The sequence below is a fragment of the Podarcis melisellensis genome (assembly GCF_964234715.1).
Source record: "Podarcis melisellensis genome assembly, chromosome: 12".
Lineage (NCBI taxonomy): Eukaryota > Metazoa > Chordata > Lepidosauria > Squamata > Lacertidae > Podarcis > Podarcis melisellensis.
In genome coordinates, this window is record NC_138544.1 from 57,370,691 (window position 1) to 57,393,320 (window position 22,630).

General features: G+C 48.0%; 1 protein-coding gene across 15 annotated transcripts in view; it reads right to left on the reverse strand.

Moving 5' to 3' along the window:
• LOC309381032 (uncharacterized protein) overlaps nt 1-22,630 on the reverse strand; it is a 206,650-nt gene extending 184,020 nt beyond the window's left edge. For 14 of the 15 annotated variants that reach the window (XM_081931370.1, XM_081931369.1, XM_081931376.1 and 11 more), the window contains exon 1: nt 22,538-22,630. The gene's annotated coding sequence lies outside the window, so the exon portion shown is untranslated. Of the gene's footprint in view, nt 1-19,835; nt 19,991-22,537 lie in introns of those variants that run through there. The other variant, XM_081931371.1, reaches the window with a different exon arrangement.

Genomic DNA, 22,630 nt, shown 5'->3' on the forward strand with positions numbered 1-22,630 from the left:
CACACCTGCAGATCTGACCCAACCAGCCAAAAATATCAGTCTCTAAGGATTATTGTAAAATGGAAGGATATAGTTGCAAAGCCATCTGCTCTCCCTATTTACACATCACCCAGATTAGCAACTGGAAGTCATTTTCACATTTATTTAGTCCTTTCTGAGCTCAGCTCACCACCACTGCTGAAGGATTAAGGTTTTTAGAGTTCAGAAGTCGCTACGTTTGCAAAAGGCAGTTTGCATGATGGGAATTTTTATTTTCGGTGGGTCATCAGAATGGGATGGGGTAATTAGGAAAGAAAGACCTTGTTCTCATACAGGGAAAATGCATCTTTTCAGTGTTTGATACTTTTTAGTGTTTGATGTTGTATTGTGTGTTTTTTTGTGTTTTTACTGTTTTTTATTAGGAGCCGCCCAGAGTGGCTTGGGAAACCCAGTCAGATGGGTGGCATATAAATTAATAATAATCTTAACCAGATGAAACTGACACAGTGAACAAAGCTATTCCACCCATCCAGGATTTCATCCACAGTCATGTGTGGGAGACAAAGTATACACAGCTATGAAGCTTCTCATTTGGGAAGTTAAAAGTCTTCGGTCAGCATATCAAGCTGCAAAAATAGTTCCGTATTAGAACAAACTGGGTTGGGGGGTGGGGGGCAAGAAAGCCAGCTAAGCCTCAGATCCAAAGTTTAGCAGACAAAAGAGATTCCGTATAGGTCAGAGCCTGTGAGGCAGAACAGTTAACTGGCATGGAGACAATGTCAAATTGTGTACATGACTGTATGCCACCAAGTGCTACAGCAAAGTGTCTCATGTTCAGGCTACAGCATAAATAGAACTAATTTGATCTAATCGAGACGTACCATCTGCCAAAAGGTATTACAGAAGGCAGGCCTCACAGTGGCGGTGGGGGCAGTTGGTAAAAATGTGCTTTTGTTTTTGTCTCTCAAAAGAAAGGGGACAAGTATGTCTAGAAATTCTTTGGCATGTGCAATGCAAGGACTCTAGTACAATAACACAGAAACGCAGAGGAACTTTACCATCATGGATGAGAACCAAAAAGGAATGTAGGAAACATGCTATCAGCTGAACTGCCCCTTTAAAAGAATGTGCAATCCGTAAGAACTGAGCAGTAAGCAGCTACCCAGTTGAAAGACTAAGCAAGCTGCACCTCACACATGTGAATTCTTGAGTGCTCATTCACAAGCAGAAAGCCTAAATAGTATTTAGTCTGCGTTCATTCAATGAGATGCCGGTCTATGGCTCATTCCTGCAGCTGCCTCCTTCATCTGTCAGCACCTACTCACTTGACTCAAAACAGAATGGGCACTCACAAAAATTGAATCCTAATACAAAACAGTCAGATGGGGCAATGCAAACGATATCCCTCTTATGTAGCCACATCCTAACAAGCTCTTATGCTCCTAAGAATGAAACAGAAAGCAAACTGTCAAGATTCAGTTCCCCTGTGAAATGTCCTCTGCACAAAACGTCTGTATCTTCCGGGAAAGACTCCCCTAAATAGGTTTTCGGTAAGCCCTTCCAGTGGTAAATAAAGTGGTGCTTTATTGTTTAGGAAAATGCATGGTGACACAAAAATATGTCCTGACAGGTCATTTGACTAATTAAAAAAAACAAACCCAAAACACCTTGGTCAATTTATCAGTCAAATTGTACAAATAAATAAAGCATTAATCGGTTCAACAAACCAAGTCACACCAATAACAAAAGCATCTGAGTCCCTGTAAGGCTTTGGCGCCACCTGATATCAGTATAGCACAAGAACAGCTTCACCTGAAAGCTCCTCATTAAATTGCAAGGCTGGGACCAAACGTAGACTTCATGTCGGCTAATTCCCATCCCTTATTCCCACTGTATTGCACTGTTTACTATAGCCTGATGAAGAGTTCTGGAGAACTCAGAAGCCTGCACACTATTTTGCAATGTTTTGGATGGCCTAATAAAGATATTTGCCTACTATGGAGTTTGGAGTTCTCTTATGGGCAAACACAGTCTATTTTGCTGCTTGTGCATGTGTGCGTTTTCAGGAAACTTTGCAGAACACTATTGGGACACCTCGCCTGGAAGTCCCTCCTTTCCCCACAACAAATGGACTCAATGGTAGCCTCAACTCTTGGGCCTTTGTCAACTGCCATCTAACTGTCTCTAAACACTTACAGAAGTCCTGTCACTCAAGAGAATAGCAGTGTTCCCCCCCCAAAAAAAATAAAGGATGTTCCTAAGTATGCAAGCCAACAATATCGCAGGTCCACTCTGCCGCTTACATGACCCTTTCACTTGGTCCAGGTTAAGTGGCTAAGAGACCCCTCATCTTGCCAGCTGTTTTCAAACTTATCAGGTCGCTTTAACTTTTGGCTCACCTCTTGGACAAGTTTGACAAGTCAGAGGATCAAGAGTTGTGAAGAAAGGAGGCTCAGCCTAAAATTTAGGGGATGAGGAAAGCCACCTTTCACTTAACTGGGTTCAACTTTAAAAGGAAAGTCTGTGCTCCTCCTGCAAATGAAGCACAGATAGGGACAATTGTTTAGTCGTTTAGTCGTGTCCGCCTCTTCGTGACCCCCTGGACCAGAGCACGCCAGGCACTCCTGTCTTCCGCTGCCTCCTGCAGTTTGGCCAAACTCATACTGGTAGCTTCGAGAATATTGTCCCACCATCTCGTCCTCCATCGTCCCCTTCTCCTTGTGCCCTCCATCTTTCCCAACATCAGGGTCTTTTCCAGGGAGTCTTCTCTTCTCCTGAGGTGGCCCAAGTATTGGAGCCTCAGCTTCAGGATCTGTCCTTCCAGTGAGCACTCAGGGCTGATTTCCTTCAGAATGGATAGGTTTGATCTTCTTGCAGTCCACACACCCCCATCAATTCATTGACAACTTGTGACAGGGGGCATATAGTGATGGGAAAGGGTCCCCAGCACCCCACGACAGCAAAGAGATGTCATTATCTCATTTTTTCCTCTCAAAAGGGAGCTCAGGACAGCTTAAAAACCATGCCAAAAATTGGGGAAGAAGTTTAAAATTCAGAGTCAACTCTATGAAGTATTCTGTGATTTGAAAACAATAGATGATGTATGTACTTTTGTTACCAAAGAAAAATCTTTTTTTAAAAAACGTATATATATTTTTAAAAAAATCCGGAGTCAAGTTTGTTAAAACTGCAGCAGTTAATACCCACTGTGAAACAGTTTTACATCTGTCAGAATTATTCACATGCTGGTAGAGACTGCCCTGCTGCTGAAAAGCACTCGCTGTGCAGTAAATGGCTTGCAACCCAACTGGGACTTGCTTCCATGTTTGTCAGACTTAACACACACAAACACACACCCCAACAAAGGAAGGAGTGATAAGTGATATCTGAGAACAAGTGATACGAGGAAGTCTTGCAGCAGACAATGGTTTGCAGCTCAAAAACAGAGCTTCCATTTACCCAGTCAGCTGCCTCTTCTCCAGCAACAGCCAATATCAAATGCAGAGGGTGATGTAAGAATTCTCGTAATGGACAACTGGGGAATAGCATGTACACATAGAAGAAGTTCCTGCCTAATCCTCTCAGAGATGGAGGCAGATTCTGGGCATCCACTAGGTCAAGCACAAATAATGGGTTGCTGGGACAGCATTGGACCAGTGCTTCTGCCTCTGGCATTCTTCAGAGGAAAATTCATGGTGCCTTTGCCGCTTAAAGCAAACCTATGGAAGAAACCAGTACTTCCCAGTTCATCCGGTGTTAAGCTTAAGGATAGGCATTCTTCCATTTTTAAAGGTTATACTCTGCCTTACCCTTGAGTCAGCTGACAGGGACCACATGCCACTTTGTAGAAGCAGAGATAGCTAAGGTGGCACACCTAGCAGATACTGTCACTCTCCTGGCAGCCCAAGACAGCCAATGCTCAAGGATGATGGGGACATTTTGGTCCAGCAGGGCCCCCACCCCTGCTGTAAATTATCACACAAAGCAAAGCATGGAGAAGATATAAAAATTGCTCAGACCCCAGCACCACTATCTGAAGAGCAACACCAGTATAAAAGCCTGTTGGAATAAATAAGATGCACATGCTCATTTATATAATTTGTCTCCAGCCGTTCTAGTGTCCATGCTGCCCTAATGAGCTGGTGAATTCTGTAAACTTGCTGCACAAAGTGGAATTTGTTCCATTTCCCCCCTCACGGCACTAACAGAGAAGGGCCACAGTTCTGTCGCAGAGCGTGTGCCCTGCGTGCACGATGCCAGGGATTCAATCCCTGGTATCTCCAGGTAGGGCTTTCAAAAACCCTGCCAGTCAGTGGTGGCCAAACTTGGCCTCCAGCTGTTTTGAGACTACAATTCCCATCATCCCTAGCTAACAGGACCAGTGGTCAGGGATGATGGGAAATGCAGTCCCAAAACAGCTGGAGGTGATACTGAGATAGATGGACAGATGGTCTGACTCAGAATAAGGCAGCTTCCCATGTTCCTAGAAGCATTATTGGGGACTCCAGGTGGAGCCCTGGTCCATCCAAAAGACCCTTCTCCTTCCAGCAGCCATGGCTCATTTTAGCCCAAAATTGTTAGTAAGTTTAGAACTATTAGGTTGGGGATTCAAATCCCAGGGGCCTCAGATAAAGACAAGTTATTATGGTCGCTAGCCCAAATGCTGTGCCAATGTCTGCCCAGGTGGCTGCACCCCTGGGGAGGGCCCATGGTACAGAACATGGATAATGGCAATATTCAATTCTTGCCATTCTCCAGTGGCACTTCAATGCAGGATTGCCAAGATATATCTATAAGAGCCCCATAATGTAGGCCAGTATTTTGGAATGTTTGTGACTGGACTATCACAACACACAGGGCTTCACAACAAAAGCAGGCGGAAAAGGAAATGGTGAAATCCCATTAAGTCATTTTTGCTATATTCTTCATTATAAAAATAGGTGCTTGACAGCTGACTGATATCACTTCCTCAGAACAATCCTGAGAGGTAGGTTAATAATCAGCATCGAAGCAAGCTTGTTCCCCAAGAGCCCTTGGGCTTTGTATCTGCATCTCCTAACATCCAGCACCAGCCTTCTCCCTCAGTCTCCCACAGGTTAAATTGGGCTTCCTTCTGCTATCATATCGGAGGAACTCCCTTTTCCCTTCAGGATCTGGGCGTTCAGCTGCACACAAGCTGTCATTGTAAGGCTTACAAAAGAAGGTTAACCAACGGCATTCCACAGCGCTTGCAAAACCTACACATTCTTTCCAAATGGATGCATACTGAAAATCTGCAGAGCAATGACATAATGCAAGATCGCGGGTCCGTTTTAATTGACCCGCCAATGCCACGCTCTCAGTTGACGCGGCACAATTACGTACAAGTGGCTTGTTTATTCAAAGCACCCCAGAGGCTGCACTCAGGGCACACGCACCTCTAGGATGATCAGGGCCAGGAAATTAACTCCCACCACCATCACAGGAGTTGTTTATTATGCAAACCTTTGCCAGGGGCTCACACCACGGTGTGTGTAGGCCTGTCCTTAAACGAATTTCAGAGTTTGAAATTAAGTTGGAGGGAGAAGCAAGTAAGCCAGCCTTTGCAAATGCTCTTAGTGCAGATATCAAAGCTGGCAAATCCAGTCATTCATCAATTACACCAATGCAAGCTACTAACAGGGTCACCCCAGGACAAAACATGTAATCGCTGCTCCCCACTCTGCCACATGACCCTGCTCAGCCAGCAGGTTGGCTGCGCCCGATTCCAAGGAGTTTTACACAAGAGGATTCCCCTTTTCAACAAGGAACAGCTAGATGCTTCAGTGGATGAAGTCAACAGCCTTCTCTGTTACCTGTTCCCAAGCATATAGTGGTCTCTGCATATGGAAATGCCTTTAAATTTTTTTGTTGTTGTTAAATTTTATTTATACCCTGCCCTCCCCAGCCAAGACCAGGCTCAGGGTGGCTAACACCAGGTATAAAAACAATTGATTGAAATACAACTTTAAAACAAGATTAAAATACATTAAAATGCAGCTTCATTTCAGTAGGAACTCAAATCAAAAACTTTTTTGGGGATGAAAATGTCAAGCCTTCACCACAGCTAACTATCTAGACTCGTCTTACGTGGGCCAGAAAAATGCCAGGGAAGTCGCCAAATAGGAGTTCCATTACAGAAGGAGAAAGGGAAAAGGAAGAGAGGAGGGAGAGGGGATCAGTTTGATCCAAGTCAAAGGCCAGGTGGAACAACTCTGTCTTACAGGCCCTGCGGAAAGAAATCAGATCCTGCAGGGCCCTGGTCTCATGAGACAGAGCATTCCACCAGGCCAGGGCCAGTGTTGAAAAGGCCCTGGCTCTGGTTGAGGCTAATCTGACTTCTTTAGGGCCCAGGACCTCTGGGGTGTTACTATTTACGGACCTTAAGGTCCTCCGTGGGGCATAGCAGGTGAGGCGGTCCCGTAGATACGAGGGTCCTAGGCCCTGGTGGTTGTTATTATATTTATTTAAATTCCACCTTCTTCCCAGACCGGGACTCACCTGCACCTGAAAGTACCCAACATATGACCAGAGGATGCTCACGACAGCCTTGAAGGTCAGGTCAAAGCAGAGAGCAATGCCTATTGGAAGCCATCAGACCTTGCAAACTTTGTTTTCCCCTCCTTTAAAATGGTAACATGACAAGGTTGTTGCAGGGAAATTTACGGTGACGACTCGTAAGGCATTTTGCACATCACCCTTGCAGGGCACTTCACAGGAGTTATTAACTGTCAGCCAACCTTTCTTTATGACAGTCACCTACGGATTGTAACGAAAAATAAACAGCAAAATGTACCTGTTTGCGTGCCTAGAGGCAACAGTTCAATATAGACAACCAGGAAAATGACTCCCAACAAATGAATTGTGCATTTAAACAAACAGAAGCCCAGCTCGCACGCTGTGGTAAACCACAATTCAGGGACAGGCATGTTACTCTCCAAATGTTGCTGTGATACAACTGCCACATGCAAACAGAGTCTGCAAATCTAAGGATTCAATACTATGAAAGGAAAACTGAAGAAATCGCCACTCCTGCTTAAAAGGGACAAATAAAGTCTGTATTATGAAGATTACTACACTTCAGGGGTGAGGAAACTTCAGATCAGGGGCTGAATGTGCCTCCCCAGGCCACACCTCCCACCAGTCCTGCCCCACACCTTTCTTACATGCTTTCCCCAGGTTTTAATGCATCCTGGAACCAAGATACTGTACTGAATCTTCCTTGCCTGAAGAAGGGAGAGATTTGGGGTGTGGAGGGTGCAGACAGTCATTCCCCCCTTTCCGTCCTTGACCCTCGGCCGAAAAAGGTTTCCCAGCCCCATTGTAACAAGCAGCATTAAAAAAAAAACACATAATAAATACAATTACCGTATTTTTTGCACCATAGGGCGCACCGGACCATAGGGCGCACCCAGTTTTTTGGGGGGGAAATAAAGGGGAAAAAATTATTTCCCCCCCAGGTGCGGGGCTGGGGCGGGGGAAGCTAGAGCTTCCCCCGACCCCAGCCCTCAAACAGGCAGCTCTCCGCAAGCAGCGGGAGCGCTCCCGCTGCTTGCGGAGAGGTCCGCGAAGCCTGGACGCGCTGAGCTCAGCGCGCCCAGGCTTCGGCATGCAGGCACCTCTCCGCAAGCAGCGGGAACGCTCCCGCTGCTTGCGGAGAGGTCCGCGAAGCCTGGACGCGCTGAGCTCAGCGCGCCCAGGCTTCGGCATGCAGGCACCTCTCCGCAAGCAGCGGGAACGCTCCCGCTGCTTGCGGAGAGGTCCGCGAAGCCTGGACGCGCTGAGCTCAGCGCGCCCAGGCTTCGGCATGCAGGCACCTCTCCGCAAGCAGCGGGAACGCTCCCGCTGCTTGCGGAGAGGTCCGCGAAGCCTGGACGCGCTGAGCTCAGCGCGCCCAGGCTTCGGCATGCAGGCACCTCTCCGCAAGCAGCGGGAGCCCAGCGCTGGGCTCCTGCTGCTTGCGGAGAGGTGTGCGAAGCCTGGAGAGCATGAGGGGTTGGTGCGCACCGACCCCTCTCACTCTCCAGGCTTCAGCGAAAGCCTGCATTCGCACCATAGGACGCACACACATTTCCCCTTCATTTTTGGAGGGGGAAAAGTGCGTCCTATGGTGCGAAAAATACGGTATTCTACATTAAACAACATTAAAAGGAAAGTTTTCCTTTTTTTAAAAAAAAAAGGCCTCACATACACTGCAGCAGATTTTTGGTCTTGTTAAATTGCAGGATCAACAACTTCCATTTAGCTGAACGAGCTGCTTTGCAAAATGAGGCAGCTCCAGTCGATTCCACAGCACAAACAGTGCTTCATCCCTCCAAGACAATACAAAAACTGTCTTGGAAATATGACCTAATCCTATGCCAGAAAAGACAGCCTGCCCTTCCACCCACCAAGACCCCACTCCAGATGAATAATGCATCTTATTAAAGCAGCCACAGCACAGAAAGGGGCATTAAGACTAAGAAATATCATTAAAACCCTTTCCTAAACTGGCTCTGGCTGGCCAGCTTTGCGATTGCAGCCCTAATGCACTCTGTCTGAAACTAGAAATCTCCAGAGATGCCCAGGGACTCCTCAGCCCAGACCCACCCAGTTCAGCAGGGCCCAGCTAGCAATGGCCTTCCCAGCACACTGGCTTCACGCAAGTGACTATTGTGGGCGTCAAAATATTCAAGGCACCAACCATCAGCTGATTCCATATCCCTGTGTGGCACAAGTAGCCTCTGGCTTCACAAGCCCCAAAGACAATCAAAGGGCCATTGATGGGAGCTGCGCAGTCTGCTAAAAGTGCTGTAATTTCTGTATATATCACACAAGCAGACAACAATCCTATTTAAAAGCAACAGTCTCGTATTCTTCGCATTTTAAAATGTAATTAAGGCAAGACCAAGAAGAACAGGCAACCTGTAATAATTAAATATGCCTGTAGGCAGCTCCATGATGGTTTGTTTTTGCAGCTGGGTTGGTCCTCGTTTTCTTCCCCCTGCATGTGTTTTCCATGGAGAAAATGCAACCAGGTACTTGAATACAAATACCATGCAAACAATATGAGACAAGCAAGTACCAACAGTGTTGGGGAAATCCCAGGAGTCCCGAGCACGCAGCCATTTAATAACCGAAAGCTGGTGCCCAGGAGTTTGGGCTTGGGAAGATGGAAGCTACAGACTAAAGTATGTGGAGTGCAGCGGAGTCCGTTTTATGCCCAGGTGAAAATGTGTCCCATCTTCCTAAGCTCTGAGCAGGATATACTATGGAACTGCTTTGTATACTCTTAATCTGTTGCTTATTACGCAGACTTTGCCATTTCCTGGTTCTCGACGATTTTAGCTGTTTTCATCCCGTATTGGATGGCATCCAATGTTAGTCTTCCTCAGAGTAGACACACTGAAATTGATGGACACGGCTACCTTGGGTATATTTCAGCTGTGCCGACACAACAAACCTAGTCAGATACAGCTGTCTATTTTGAAACTGTTTTAGCATTTTAGTAAACAACAACACCAGGTGGAAGTTACCTCCACACCCTAATTCAAGGCCACACCTGAGCTACTCCCTTTATGGCACCTACTCTATGTATACTTCAAACTCAGCCAGAAATCATTTTTTAAAAAACCACAATAATTCAGCTTTGCTGCCTTCAACCAAGGGTAGACCTAACTGCATCTGTATTCATATTCGGGTAGATAAAAATCAAAATAAAAAATCAGATTTTTTTATTTTAATCAATTTTTTTTAATTTAAATTGGATTTTTAAAATAAAATGCTTTTGGAGGAAAAATATTTCTAAAGATAGTTTTCTATTTAAGTTACATTTTAGTCCAATGGCTATTCATCATGAAATAAAGATTTGTTTTAAGGTTTTCATGTGCGTTAAATCTCAGTCTGTTTTTTTTTTAAAAAAAAATGTTTAACCACATCAGTTAACAAACATAGATGCAAATGCTATGTTATTGTTTTAGTTAAATAAATTGTTTAAATTGTTAAGGAAATGATTATTTTTCTCCTTCCAATAAAGTACAGCATAAAAGTTGTCCAAATATAAATGGTTAAGTTATTAAACCTTACAATAATTTCATAATTATCTGTCTATGTATTTCTAATAGTATAACCAAATCAGTAATTTTTGATATAACTGTAAAAAGTACTCTGAACTTTTATTATTTCCAAAAATGAAACCTTCTAGTTGTAAATACAGTAGTAAGCTGATACCAGCAAGAATGAGTCTTTCTGTAAAAAAAAATAAAAATGATTTAAATCAAGTCTTACTGACTAGTGATTTAAATCATGATTTAAATCGATTTGATTTAAATCAAATCCACCCTGATTCATATGGCATTTAGCTTGATCTCATGCAGAATGGAGCCATTTTGGAGGAAGGGGTTGAAGTTTTTTACAGGCATTTTCTTTAAATAAGAGGGCCAGGCCAGGAATGAATTCCTCCCATGACTGCAGACTTTGCTGTTCATTTTGCTGACCTTTCCTACCCACAGACACATCCTACCCCATTAGCAAACCTACGGGAAGCCTGAAAGCTTTCTTGCGTGACAGGAACAAGATGACAGTAAGAGCTCTTAAGCCTGCACAAATTTCTGGATCCACCTATCCAAGCAAGGAAGAATCCGGGCCAGTCATGTAGAGTCCTGGTTAAGAGGACAGAGGTCTAGGTCACAAGGCCCTGATTCAAACGTCACTCAAAAGCCAGTGTTAGAAATTAGCCAGGCGCCAGGTGCATTTTGCGACTGGCACAGGTCCAATTGCAACCACATGGAGATCTCTGGGTAACAATAATAATAATAACAACAAGAACAATTTATTATTTATACCCCACCCATCTGGCTGGGCTTCCCCAGCCACTCTGGGCGGCTTCCAAAAAAATATTAAAATACTGTAATACATCAAACCTGGGTACCAGGTTGGTGACAGACATTTCCACCTGGCTGTCCCCCCCAACTTTCTTAAGCAGATAATCAGAAGAGTTTGTTTATTGCATTTATATCCCAACTTTTTCTCCAAGGAGTACATGGTTCACTCCCCTCCTCAATTTATCATGTTTTTAATATTCTATTGGGAGCCACCCAGAGTGGCTGGGAAAACCCAGTCAGATGGGCGGCATATGAATAATAAATTATCTATCTATCTATTAATCAATCCCTACAATAACCCTGTGAGGTAGGTTAAGGGACTGGGACTGACTCCATGGTCACCCAGTGAGCTTCAGGACTGAGTGGGGATTTGAACCCGGATCTCCCAGGTCCTAGTATGACACTCTAACCACTACACTACACTGGCTTCCGAGACAACCTCTGCTATGGGGCAGCTCTATAAATTAAGCAGGCAAATCAATATGGGGAAAGCAAAATGCCCCTTACGAGAAGGATCTGAAATATTTTCCTTGAAGCCTGAATTTCTTTTATTCTGGATTGTTTTATTGCATGGTTCAATGCGTTGTAAACAGCTTTGAGATTTTTTTTCCTCTTTAAAATATAAAGCAGTATAAAAACGAAATGAATATAAATAAATCCCACGGGGGGGGGGGGGGGGAAACGGCACCTAGACATTCTGTTGTGGTGACTATAATCCAGGTTTGAGGTAGCATTTGGTGATTAGCTTATATATGTGTGTGTGTGTGTGTGTGTGTGTGCGCGCGTGTTTTTCAAACACTGCCTAAAGCATGAAGCAATCTGAGCACTCCAGAGGAGTGCTGTATAGGTAGTAGAATTTGTATTTAACTTTCGCTTATCTCCCAACTGAAGCCCAGAGTTCCAGCCTGCCATTCCGCTGAGGAGCATCCCCTGGCGTCTGATGAAGCCCTGCATGCTCTCCATGGCAGGCTGGCTTTGAGTAGCAACAACAGATGCAGCCTGTCCTTCACAGCGAGGGACCTTTAAGAAGCCCAAGCTGCTCAGTTCAGCCAAGCTGTTCCACAAGACCCCCAAACATACTTCACTTTACTGCTCTGCATGCCAATCTTTTGCCATGGTATGATCCTTGCATCAGCCACCCCCACATCAAATCCCAAGTCTACCACCGAAAGCCTGGGGGAATTTCTCCCAACGTGCATACAGAAGAGCAGGCACAGCACCATATATACCGTACAAACTTAAGAGGCACAGATCACCCCTGTGACTCCAAGCTGCAGGCTGGCAAAGCAGAGGAAAATGAGCAGAAAAGGGCCTTGTCTTGCCCAGCACAAGGTGACTGTGAGCCAAAACCTCCCTCCTGCCACTCAGCTGCTAAGCCCTGTGCCAGCAGCTGGGGAGGAAGCCAATTCAAGGGAGAGAGCCTACCTTTTAATTCATTTAAAATATTTGTACCCCACCTCTTACCTGCAAGGGTTTCCAAGGTTGCACACAAGCATAAAAACACAGGGCGTCAGCAAATAATACTTGAGTTTTCCAACTGAACCTTCCAGCTTATAGAAGCAACATCACATCACACTCGACAGCGTGTTAGAAATTTAGTTATAGAAGCTAGGTGCCCAATGGCTCCTTAAACCAAGGTTGCAGTTGGCAAAACGGAATGTCTAGTTGCCATTTTGGAGCAAGACGGCTCAAGTGTCATATCTTTCAAATGATGGACTGTGGTTGTTTATCAGTTAAACATCTGGCTGGTTCGGAGGACAAGCCTGAGCTAGGTTAAAGAAGTCACTTGATTCAATCCACATCTATACTGGCCTATTCCGAACTCTTTTTCTTAATGGTGACTGCTCCTGCTCATAGATTATTCTCACAGGGCAGCATGGCAACAAATGCGTACACTTTCTCCTCATCATTTATTGGAATGAGGACTTCATTTAAATTTAAATATTTCCATTTATTTATTTATTTTGGAGCTGCTACAAATATGGACAGGCTAATCTTTGGAGTCCATACCTAAAAGCAAAAAAATGGGGGGTGTTTCTTTCTTCCAGCAATGATCATCTGAACAGCAGGTCATCTGAGCAACAGATTGTTACAAAACATGATGGTTATTTCAAAAGTATTCTATGAGAACATGCTTACACATTTGGATATCCAGGCTATGACTGGTCAGATCAACATATGAAGGAAAAGTCCAAGTCAGAGTTCCCGTCTGGACTCCCAAGTTCGATATCCAGCAATTAATTATTCATCCCTGGCTTTTGATTAAAGCCATAAAAAGCCAAACTCAATGCACCAACATCCCGTAAAAAGCCATTAGGTTTCTTTTAATGTAAAGAGCTGTGCCAACTGTGCCTGATTAAATGTGCCTTGACAGATTTACTCACAGGCTGATTGGTGGTTTCGCTTAAATCATAAAATCTGTCATATTCCTATCAGGATTTTAGAATTTTACTGCACTCAAAGGATAGCTCTTCACTGGGCCTTCCACCTTGGCCAAGCTCTGGTGCTGTGAATGCAGCTCAAATGCAGATCATGTGCAGAAATTTCATAACAGCTTTCTTTTCATTAGGATGGACAGAGGCAAATTGGGATGTGTGGGACCCTGTAGTCTTTCAGATGTTGCTAGACTCCTTGATCATGCTGGCTGATCATCATTTGCACAGCCACATGTTCCCCATCCCTGCTGGAGAGTTTGGGCCTCAGGCCCATCTGCTTTCCTATAGGAAAAAGGTGGCCACCAAAATAACCACAATATTTGAGACTTCAGCTATTAAGTACAGGGTTGATCACAGAAATGAAAGCTGTCAGCATTCTCCACTGCGCCAGAAGCATTATCAAACCCATCTGTTTAAACCAGTGTTTGAAAAGAGGTTGGTAATAAATGAGTAGTGAGTTACTTTGGGCAAGTGAGACTTTGATCCAGGACCCAATAAAACCATCGGATTCTGAAGAGCTGCATTTAACTCGGCTGAAGCTGCGCCACCAAGAGGCGTGACTTCCTGCAACAGAGTGGAAGGGCTGGATGGGAAGGCTACAATTTGCCTGCTTTCAGCACATAAACTGCATCCTGCCTATGTTTGCTCCTAATAGAATCTCAAGAGCTCTCACTGAGAAGCTATGTAAAATGAAAACAAATAGCTATCCTAGAACATGAGTAGGCAAACTAAGGCCCAGGGGCCAGATCTGGCCCAATCACCTTCTAAATCTGGCCCAAGGAGGGTCCAGGAATCAGCGTGTTTCTACAGGAGTAGAATGTGTGCTTTTATTTAAAATGCATCTCTGCGCTATTTGTGGGGCATGGGAATTCGTTCCTTTTTTTTCAAAATATAGTCGACCCCCCACAAGGTCTGAGGGCCAGTGGACCGGCCCCCTGCTGAAAAAGGTTGCTGACCCCTGCCCTAGAATTATTATTATTATTATTATTATTATTATTATACCCTGCCCATTTGGCTGGGTTTCCCCAGCCACTCTGGGTGGCTTCCAACAGAACACTAAAATACAATAACCTATTAAACATTAAAAGCTTCCCTAAACAGGGCTGCCTTGGTAGTTATTTTTCTCTTTGACATCTGGTGGGAGGGTGTTCCACAGGGCGGGTGCCACTACCGAGAAGGCCCTCTGCCTGGTTCTCTGTAACTTGGCTTCTCGTAGCGAGGCGACCCCCAGAATGCCCTCGGTGCTGGACCTCAGTGTCCGGGCAGAACAATGGAGGTGGAGACGCTCCTTCAGGTATACTGGACCGAGGCATGTAGACCTCCTACGTGCTTGTCATCACCCCATCAAAGCAAAAGTATGTCACTGAAAGTATGTCACTACTACTTTGCAAAGTGTTCCGGTTCCGGCTAGGCAATTTCCAGACCAGCTCTTCCCCAACTCTGTGCTCTCCACATGTTTTGGATGACAACTCCCATCAAGCTGGGAAAGGCTGCTGCAGCAGAAACAAAGGTGCATTCATGCCTGGCTCTAGGCCAGACACACGCTATGCCCGATGAAGCACAACTCGAAAGAGTGCACGCCTTAACTACTGGTCCTACACATCTTTTTCTGTGGTATGAAGCAGTTGCCAAGAGAAGTCACCCAGGAGCAGCAAGCGTTCTGGCTTCATTCTGAAAAACCACCACCATGTGGGAGGCAGCATCCAAATATAAAGAGATTTAAGGAGTAATATCAACTCATCTGTTTAGCAGCAATAATCAGATTCCCAATATGGATTGAATAATTCCTGCCTTTGGTTTGCTGCCAAGGTAAACACAGGAGCAGTGACAGTCCTGCCTGGCTAACCAAAACTTAATTACGGTTGATTCAAATTGAAGGCACCCATCTGCTTGAATATCAACAGACCACAGAGATCTATCAAGGCCTCCATTGCATATCTGATGCCATGCAGCTAATTAACCTCTGAAATTAGGGGGTTGTTGCCACCCCGCTCTGTTTATCGGGTTCAGCTGGAGTTGTTTCAAAAGAAGAAGTCCTGAATAGACTTGCTGGGTTGGAACAGGGTGGTGGCAATGGAGGAGGAGGACAGACATACCGGCAATACAATGACATGAATCGGAAGAGAAGCGAGTGTCCATAAATCACAAACTAAATTAGATCTGGATTCTGCAAGTCATGGGGCATAAATAACGCTGGACAATAAAAGCAAAGGCAGGAGCCCAAGACGAATCTGCCAAGGAGTGACAAAAAGAAGCAATAAACAGAACATTCACGAGCCATAATGGCCAGTGTAGACATTTAAAAATGGTTGTAAAATCCTTCAAGCCACCAGCACAAGGCTTGCCAACTGTTTACTAGCAGAGAGAATACAAAGGGCCCAAACATACAGTGATAGCAACAGCAGAACAGCAATTGCAACAGGTCCCTTGTAGGTCTACTAATGCCTCGTGTACGCAAACACTTCTGACAATGGCTGGCATGCCATGTGCCACATCAACATAGGCTACAGGTATTTCAAGTTGTTTCTCCGCAGCAGGAGATCCAGGTGTCTTTCAGCCCAGCACTGCATGCCCAGGACAAGCAGGAATCATTCCAAGGTCTGGAAGAGACTTCTGTTACCCAATATCCTTTTAACTCAGGCTTTTGAAGAGTCACCCATGGCAAGCAAGAATAGTCTCCAGGTAAACTTTCATAAACAGGAATAGAACCTCTTTTCTTTTCACTCTGAGGCCGCAAATGTGTGGCAAGTTATTAACAGAGATATGTGGAGGCAATCTGATTTTGTATGATCTACAAACCTGGTGCAATCTATTCAGAAGGCAATTTTAACTGGAGATACCAGAAATCAAATCCAGGACCTTCGACAACTTCTGTGCAATACTATGGCTGTGCTGAAGAGGCAGCCCAATGTTTGGCGGGATCATGGGGAGAGAGGATCACACAGGTTGACCAATCCAGCCGGGAGCTGCCCAAGAATGTAAGGATAGCTTGACACCAGTATATTTTAACTAAAATCAAACCACATCCAGAAGCAAAACCACAACTACACCACACATAGCACAAAAGCAGTGCAATGAACAGAAAGCTGCAACTGGACCAACAGAACCTGAATGAGACCTCAAAGGTCATCTAGTCAAAACTCTCTGCCAATGCTGGAAATTCATTGCTACAGCATCCCCAATATTGGGTCAAGCACTGAAAACCTCTCATGAAGCACAGCATGGCACCTTCAAAGATGGTCTACTCCAGTGTTTCCCAACCGGTGTTCCGCGGCACACCAGTGTGCCGTGAGACCTTGCCTGGTGTGCCGCGGGAGGGAGGCGGGAGAGGGAACTCCCCCCCCCGCGCGCAAGGCTTGCGGGCGGCAGCCTGCAGCGCGGAGCGCGGGGCGCCCTTTGGAAGACGCCCCGTGCTTCGCGCAGCTGTCCGCAAGCCTTGGGCGCCTGGGGCAACTCCCCCCCCCCGCGCAAGGCTTGCGGGCGGCAGCCTGCAGCGCGGAGCGCGGGGCGCCCTTTGGAGGAGGCTGCGGAGGGTGGCACGGAGCTGCCTGCGCTCCAGGGCTTCTTGCAGCTCCGCGCCACCCCCCGGATCCCGGCGCGAAGCCGCGCGGGGCTGCGGAGGGTGGTGCGGAGCTGCCTGCGCTCCAGGGCTTCTTGCAGCTCCGCGCCACCCCCCGGATCCCGGCGCAAAGCCGCGCGGGGCTCCGGAGGGTGGCGCGGAGCTACCTGGGCTCCAGGGCTTCTTGCAGCTCCGCGCCACCCCCCGGATCCCGGCGCGAAGCCGCGCGGGGCTGCGGAGGGTGGTGCGGAGCTGCCTGCGCTCCAGGGCTTCTTGCAGCTCCGCGCCACCCCCCGGATCCCGGCGCAAAGCCGCGCGGGGCTCCGGAGGGTGGCGCGGAGCTACCTGGGCTCCAGGGCTTCCTGCAGCTCTGCACCACCCTCTGGATCCTGGCGCGAAGCCGCGCGGGGCTCCGGAGGGTGGTGCGAAGCTGCCTGCGCTCCAGGGCTTCTTGCAGCTCCGCGCCACCCCCCGGATCCCGGCGCGAAGCCGCGCGGGGCTGCGGAGGGTGGTGCGGAGCTGCCTGCGCTCCAGGGCTTCTTGCAGCTCCGCGCCACCCCCCGGATCCCGGCGCAAAGCCGCGCGGGGCTCCGGAGGGTGGCGCGGAGCTACCTGGGCTCCAGGGCTTCCTGCAGCTCTGCACCACCCTCTGGATCCTGGCGCGAAGCCGCGCGGGGCTCCGGAGGGTGGTGCGAAGCTGCCTGCGCTCCAGGGCTTCTTGCAGCTCCGCGCCACCCCCCGGATCCCAGCGCGAAGCCGCACGGGGCTCTGGAGGGTAGCGCAGAGCTGCCTGCATCCCGAAGCCTGGTGCGCGTTGAAGAGCGCCCCCGGGCTTCACGCACCTCTCCGCAAGCCTGGGGAGACCAGTGTGGCTCCCTAGGCTTGCGGATATCAGGCTGTTCTGGGGGCTGGGGTCGGGGGAAGCTTGGGCTTCCCCCGCGCCTGCCCCGTGCCTGGGGAGGGGAAAATTTTTTTTTTCTTTATTCTCCCCCCAAAAAATTAGGTGCGTCTTATGGGGCGGTGCGTCCTATGGGGCGAAAAATATGGTAGTCAATATAGGCACAGAGTTAAATTTTTTAACATTTTCTAATGGTGGTGTGCCTCGATATTTTTTTCATGAAACAAGTGTGCCTTTGCCCAAAAAAGGTTGGGAAACACTGGTCTACTCCACCGTCAAATAATTCATGCAACAGGACGTTCTTTGGTGGAAATCCTTTTTCTTGTAATCTGAACCTGCTGGTCCAGACCCTCCGCTCTAGGGCAACAGAAAACAAATTTATCCCATCATGCACGTGACTATGAATATGCACATATTTGAAAATGGTCATCATATCAGACCTTAAATCATCCCCACATCTGGGCTAAACAGACCCAACTCTTTCTTATTAGATTTGCTCTCTAAGCCATCACCATTTTTGCCGCCCTCTACTAGACATTTTAGACAGCAGAGTGACTTACTCTTCCTGACCACCTTGTTTCTCCTCCCTGTGTGAGCACAAGTGGCTTTCAAGACGACAAACTGCATAGCTAATTCAGTAAGAGCCACATACCTGCCCTGCAAAATAGGCTACACCCTGATTTAATAATATCCTTGAATTTCAATCTGCAGACCGATCTGTGACAATCTTCCATGATTCTCTAGGTTGCAGAAACCTTTTTTAGGTCTGCGTAGGTCTCTCCCTTTGTTCCTCTTTCACTTACTCTATGTAACTGTCATCTAAATAATCTTTTCTCATTTCCCTTCAACCACATCATGAGCTAGTCCCTCTCCCATTGTATTGACATACACTTGAGACAAACGTTTCTTTTCTTTTTTTCTTAGTGATCAGAGGAGGAATGACTGCTGCGAAGAGCACAGAGAGAAGAAACGGCATGCCACACCTGTAGCAGAAAAAACAGGCGCCTTCCTCTTCCCTAGCTGCATCAAAACATGCCTCTCCCGCATCAGTCTCTACAGCCATAGCAGGCACTTGAACTCTCCAATGGTTTGACTTTATCCCCAACGGTGCACTTTTCCATTGTCTTCCAAGTCAGACGGATACCAACAACTGAAAAGACAACCACTTGAAGCACCTTTTAACTTGTGGTTAACACTCCCCAAGCCCTTAAGGTGAGACAGGCTATAAAATAAATAAATAAAAACAAATACAGTGGTACCTCAGGTTAAGTACTTAATTCGTTCCGGAGGTCCGTACTTAACCTGAAACTGTTCTTAACCTGAAGCACCACTTAAGCTAATGGGGCCTCCTGCTGCCGCTGGAGCACGATTTCTGTTCTCACCCTGAAGCAAAGTTCTTAACCTGAAGCACTATTTCTGGGTTAGTGGAGTCTGTAACCTGAAGCATATGTAACCTGAAGCGTATGTAACCCGAGGTACCACTGTAACCAAGATGACTCTATATCCAACACTGATAAAAAATGTGCTTTTAATGCTTCACTGCAGAGAAAATAAAGAGCAAAGGGATGCTTTGCATCCGTGGCCCAGAACAAATTATAAGTCTTTACAAACCTTGCTATAAACAAAAGTTTGTCTGTCTCGGCAAGTTCTGGTGCTTCTCGCTCACTACAAACTCTGGCTTTTAAGCAATCCTGCAAAATGGAGAGCTCTGTGTCATGCACGGAGGAGGCAGAGTTGGGAAAGCAATGTAAGCAAGAGGACAGCTGGGGGATAGTGGGGGGGAAACCACGAAGCAAAAGAGTTAGAGAGTACGGAAGTTTCAGGGTCCAGGACCACAAGTGCTGCAGTGCCTTGAAGACCGTTAAACCTTGGAGGTACCACAGCTCTGCGCCCTTTCACTGCTTCAGACAAACACAGCTACCCTTCTGGAATTTTAATTTTAAGAGGCTCTCTAGCGAAAAGTGAATGTGGCAATGACAAAGCAGGCAAGCAGGCTTGGTATGCACTTGAAGGCGGGGGGCGGATTCGTTCAGCAAGAGGCCCCTTCCTACCCAAGAACAGCAGGGCCCTATGTCTAAACTTACCCGAGGCAGCGTCGCACTCATACCACACTCATTTAATACTTAAAATATGACAACTGTTCCTTCTAAATCGGTGCGCCCAGCTTGAAGCTAGGCCCGATTTATAAAAATAGCTTGCCGCTCAGATCCCTTGTGCCGATGACTGAGCAGAGTTACTGTATAGGCCGGCCGTGCCTCTGCTGCTGCATCCACGCAGCTCGCCACACCCATCCCCTCAAGCAGCGGTTCTGCGATCGCTTATCCTGGCTGCGTTGCTGGATTACAGCACAAAATATCCCCTGATGCAATGCTAGAACCATCCCTGTAAAAGCTGGGAAGGAGACCAGCCAGTCATAGCTGCAGAAAGGCAACAGCAGATGAGGAACCACGTAACCAGGAAGGGGGAGGCGGGGAAGAGGGAGAGAGAGAGGCAGAAGTCTCCGATCGGAAGCCAAGATGCAAAGCAGACAAAGGATTTCACTCAAAATCCAGGTCTTTGAAGACTTGCTACAGTTGAGAAGGCAAGGGAGAAGAAAACCAGGAATTCTTTGCAGCACACTGCACTACAGAGCTGCTACCCTCCAACCTGGTACTTTTAGACATTATCAGAACATGTCCTGGCCAGCAGAGTTGTGCTGGCTGGGGATGATGGGAATTGTAGTCCAAATAATATTGAGGGCACCAGGTTGGGGACAAATGCTCTAGACCTTCAAACTTTATGCCTTTCCCCCGCCCAGTTTTCACTTCCTCTGGGCTGACATAACTCAGGCATCTTCCCAAGACAGATGTCCTCCTAATTTAATCAAGATGTTCCTCCCAACGCCCCTTTCTGCAAGTTTGCTGTTGTTCCTATTAGCATCTATCATTATTGCAGCCCATCCCTGCCTTCCACCACTTAGAAGGCTGTTAATTAGTTGGCAGATCAACACCCCCTCCAAATGTTCCTGCTCTGTGAAGTTTTGCAAAATGCCTCCACCTTACAGGACTGCACCCAAAACAAAATAAATGACACTCTGTTAGCATGCAAGCCAACATTCTGGTATATGGGAAGATGAAATGTTTGCGGAGTGGCCTAAACTGCAATTCTGAACACATGCCAAAGAAATTAAGTTGGAATGTTTTGGAGGAGAGACACGAAAAAGGAAAATAAAATGCAAAGTTTCTAGCTATGCCACCAAGAGTTGCACCCCGCATTTAACACAGTTAAAATACAAAGTCTGATAACATTTCACTCCAGACTCTCACAGATGACCTGCATTATACACGCTGGGATTCAGGCCCGACGCCCAGGATGAGGGAAAAGGGCAAGAGAAAGGACTGGCGAGGTTATCAAGTTTCCAAGAGCTGCTGTCGCTTGGGAGGACGCCGTAAACAGGAATTCCCCCCACCCCACCTTTTCCCAAAATGCTTGGGTTCTGCCACAGGGCGGGCTTTTGTTTGTTTGAAAAAATGGGGAAGGTGCATGATGCTCAAGGCCACACATATACACACCCCGACTGTTACTCCGACCAAATTGGAAATGCTCCCTCTCGCAGCGATCGCTCCCATGCGCGCGCACAAATCCTGGGTACTTTCCAACTAGCACTGCAGACAGTCCACACCCACCCCGAGCGAGAGAGCGAGCCAGCCGCCTGCCGGACAACCCCGTCCCCGCGGCGGAGCCCCTCACCTCTCCACCCACCCACCCTGCTTCCCCCCTTCCCTGCCTCCCAGCACGCGGCGGGGAGTCCCAGGGCACCCCCTCTGCGCACCCCGCCCATGCACCCCGGTTTCCTGCGCCCCACCCGCCCGGATCCCCCTCCTGGGGTCTGCCCGCCCGCCCGCCCACCCCCACCTCCCCACATTCCGGCTCTCCGGGCTGAAGTCCGCCGCCCGCCACGCCGCAGATTCCTGGCAAACCCTCGCCCCGGCGCGCACATGCCCAGCCCTCGCTTTGCTCTCCGGGGCCTGGCAGCTGCAGACCTCAAAGTCAGGGGCCCAGGAAGGGAGGGATGATGGCGCGCCCCACACAGACACACACCCTGACCCAGAAGTGCACCCCCCAAAGTTGCAGGGAATTGACTGGCCAGTTGGCAATGCATTGCATCTGCAAGGAGACCCCCCAACACCACCTCGCGCGCCCCCGTCCCTGAAAAAGTGCCCGACACTCCTGGCCCCCCCCACCCCACCCCACCCAAGGGACCCCCCATTGGCCCCGCCCTGTCCATGCTCCCCCCCTCCTTGAAGGCACCCCAACTTAGCCCCTTCCTGCTTCCCTCTCCCCCGCTTAACCCCTTCCGCCCCACGGCCCCCCACTATTAACCCTTTGCTGCTCCGACCTCTCCCCTCCCCAAATTGCCCCCTCCCTGAGGAAACATCCCCCACAACTTAACCCCTTCCTTCCTAGTGCGCAGAGCCCCCCTCCAAAGTCCAAGCGCCCCTACTGCCCCCCGGGGGGGGGAAACCTTCCCCAATTAACCCCTTCCGCCCCACGGCCCCCCACTATTAACCCTTTGCTGCTCCGACCTCTCCCCTCCCCAAATTGCCCCCTCCCTGAGGAAACATCCCCCACAACTTAACCCCTTCCTTCCTAGTGCGCAGAGCCCCCCTCCAAAGTCCAAGCGCCCCTGCTGCCCCCTTGGGGGGAACCCTCTCCAATTAACCCCTTCCGCCCCGCTCCCAAGCCCTGACCCCCTCAAGGAGACCCTCAACCGACTGACCCCCCTCCACACACTCTCGCCCCTTACCGAGCCGGGGGTGGGGTGGGGTGTCCGCCACCCGGCGAATGCGGTCCTCCTGCGACTGCCTTCGCCCGCCCGTCCCCTTCAGCGAGCCCGGCC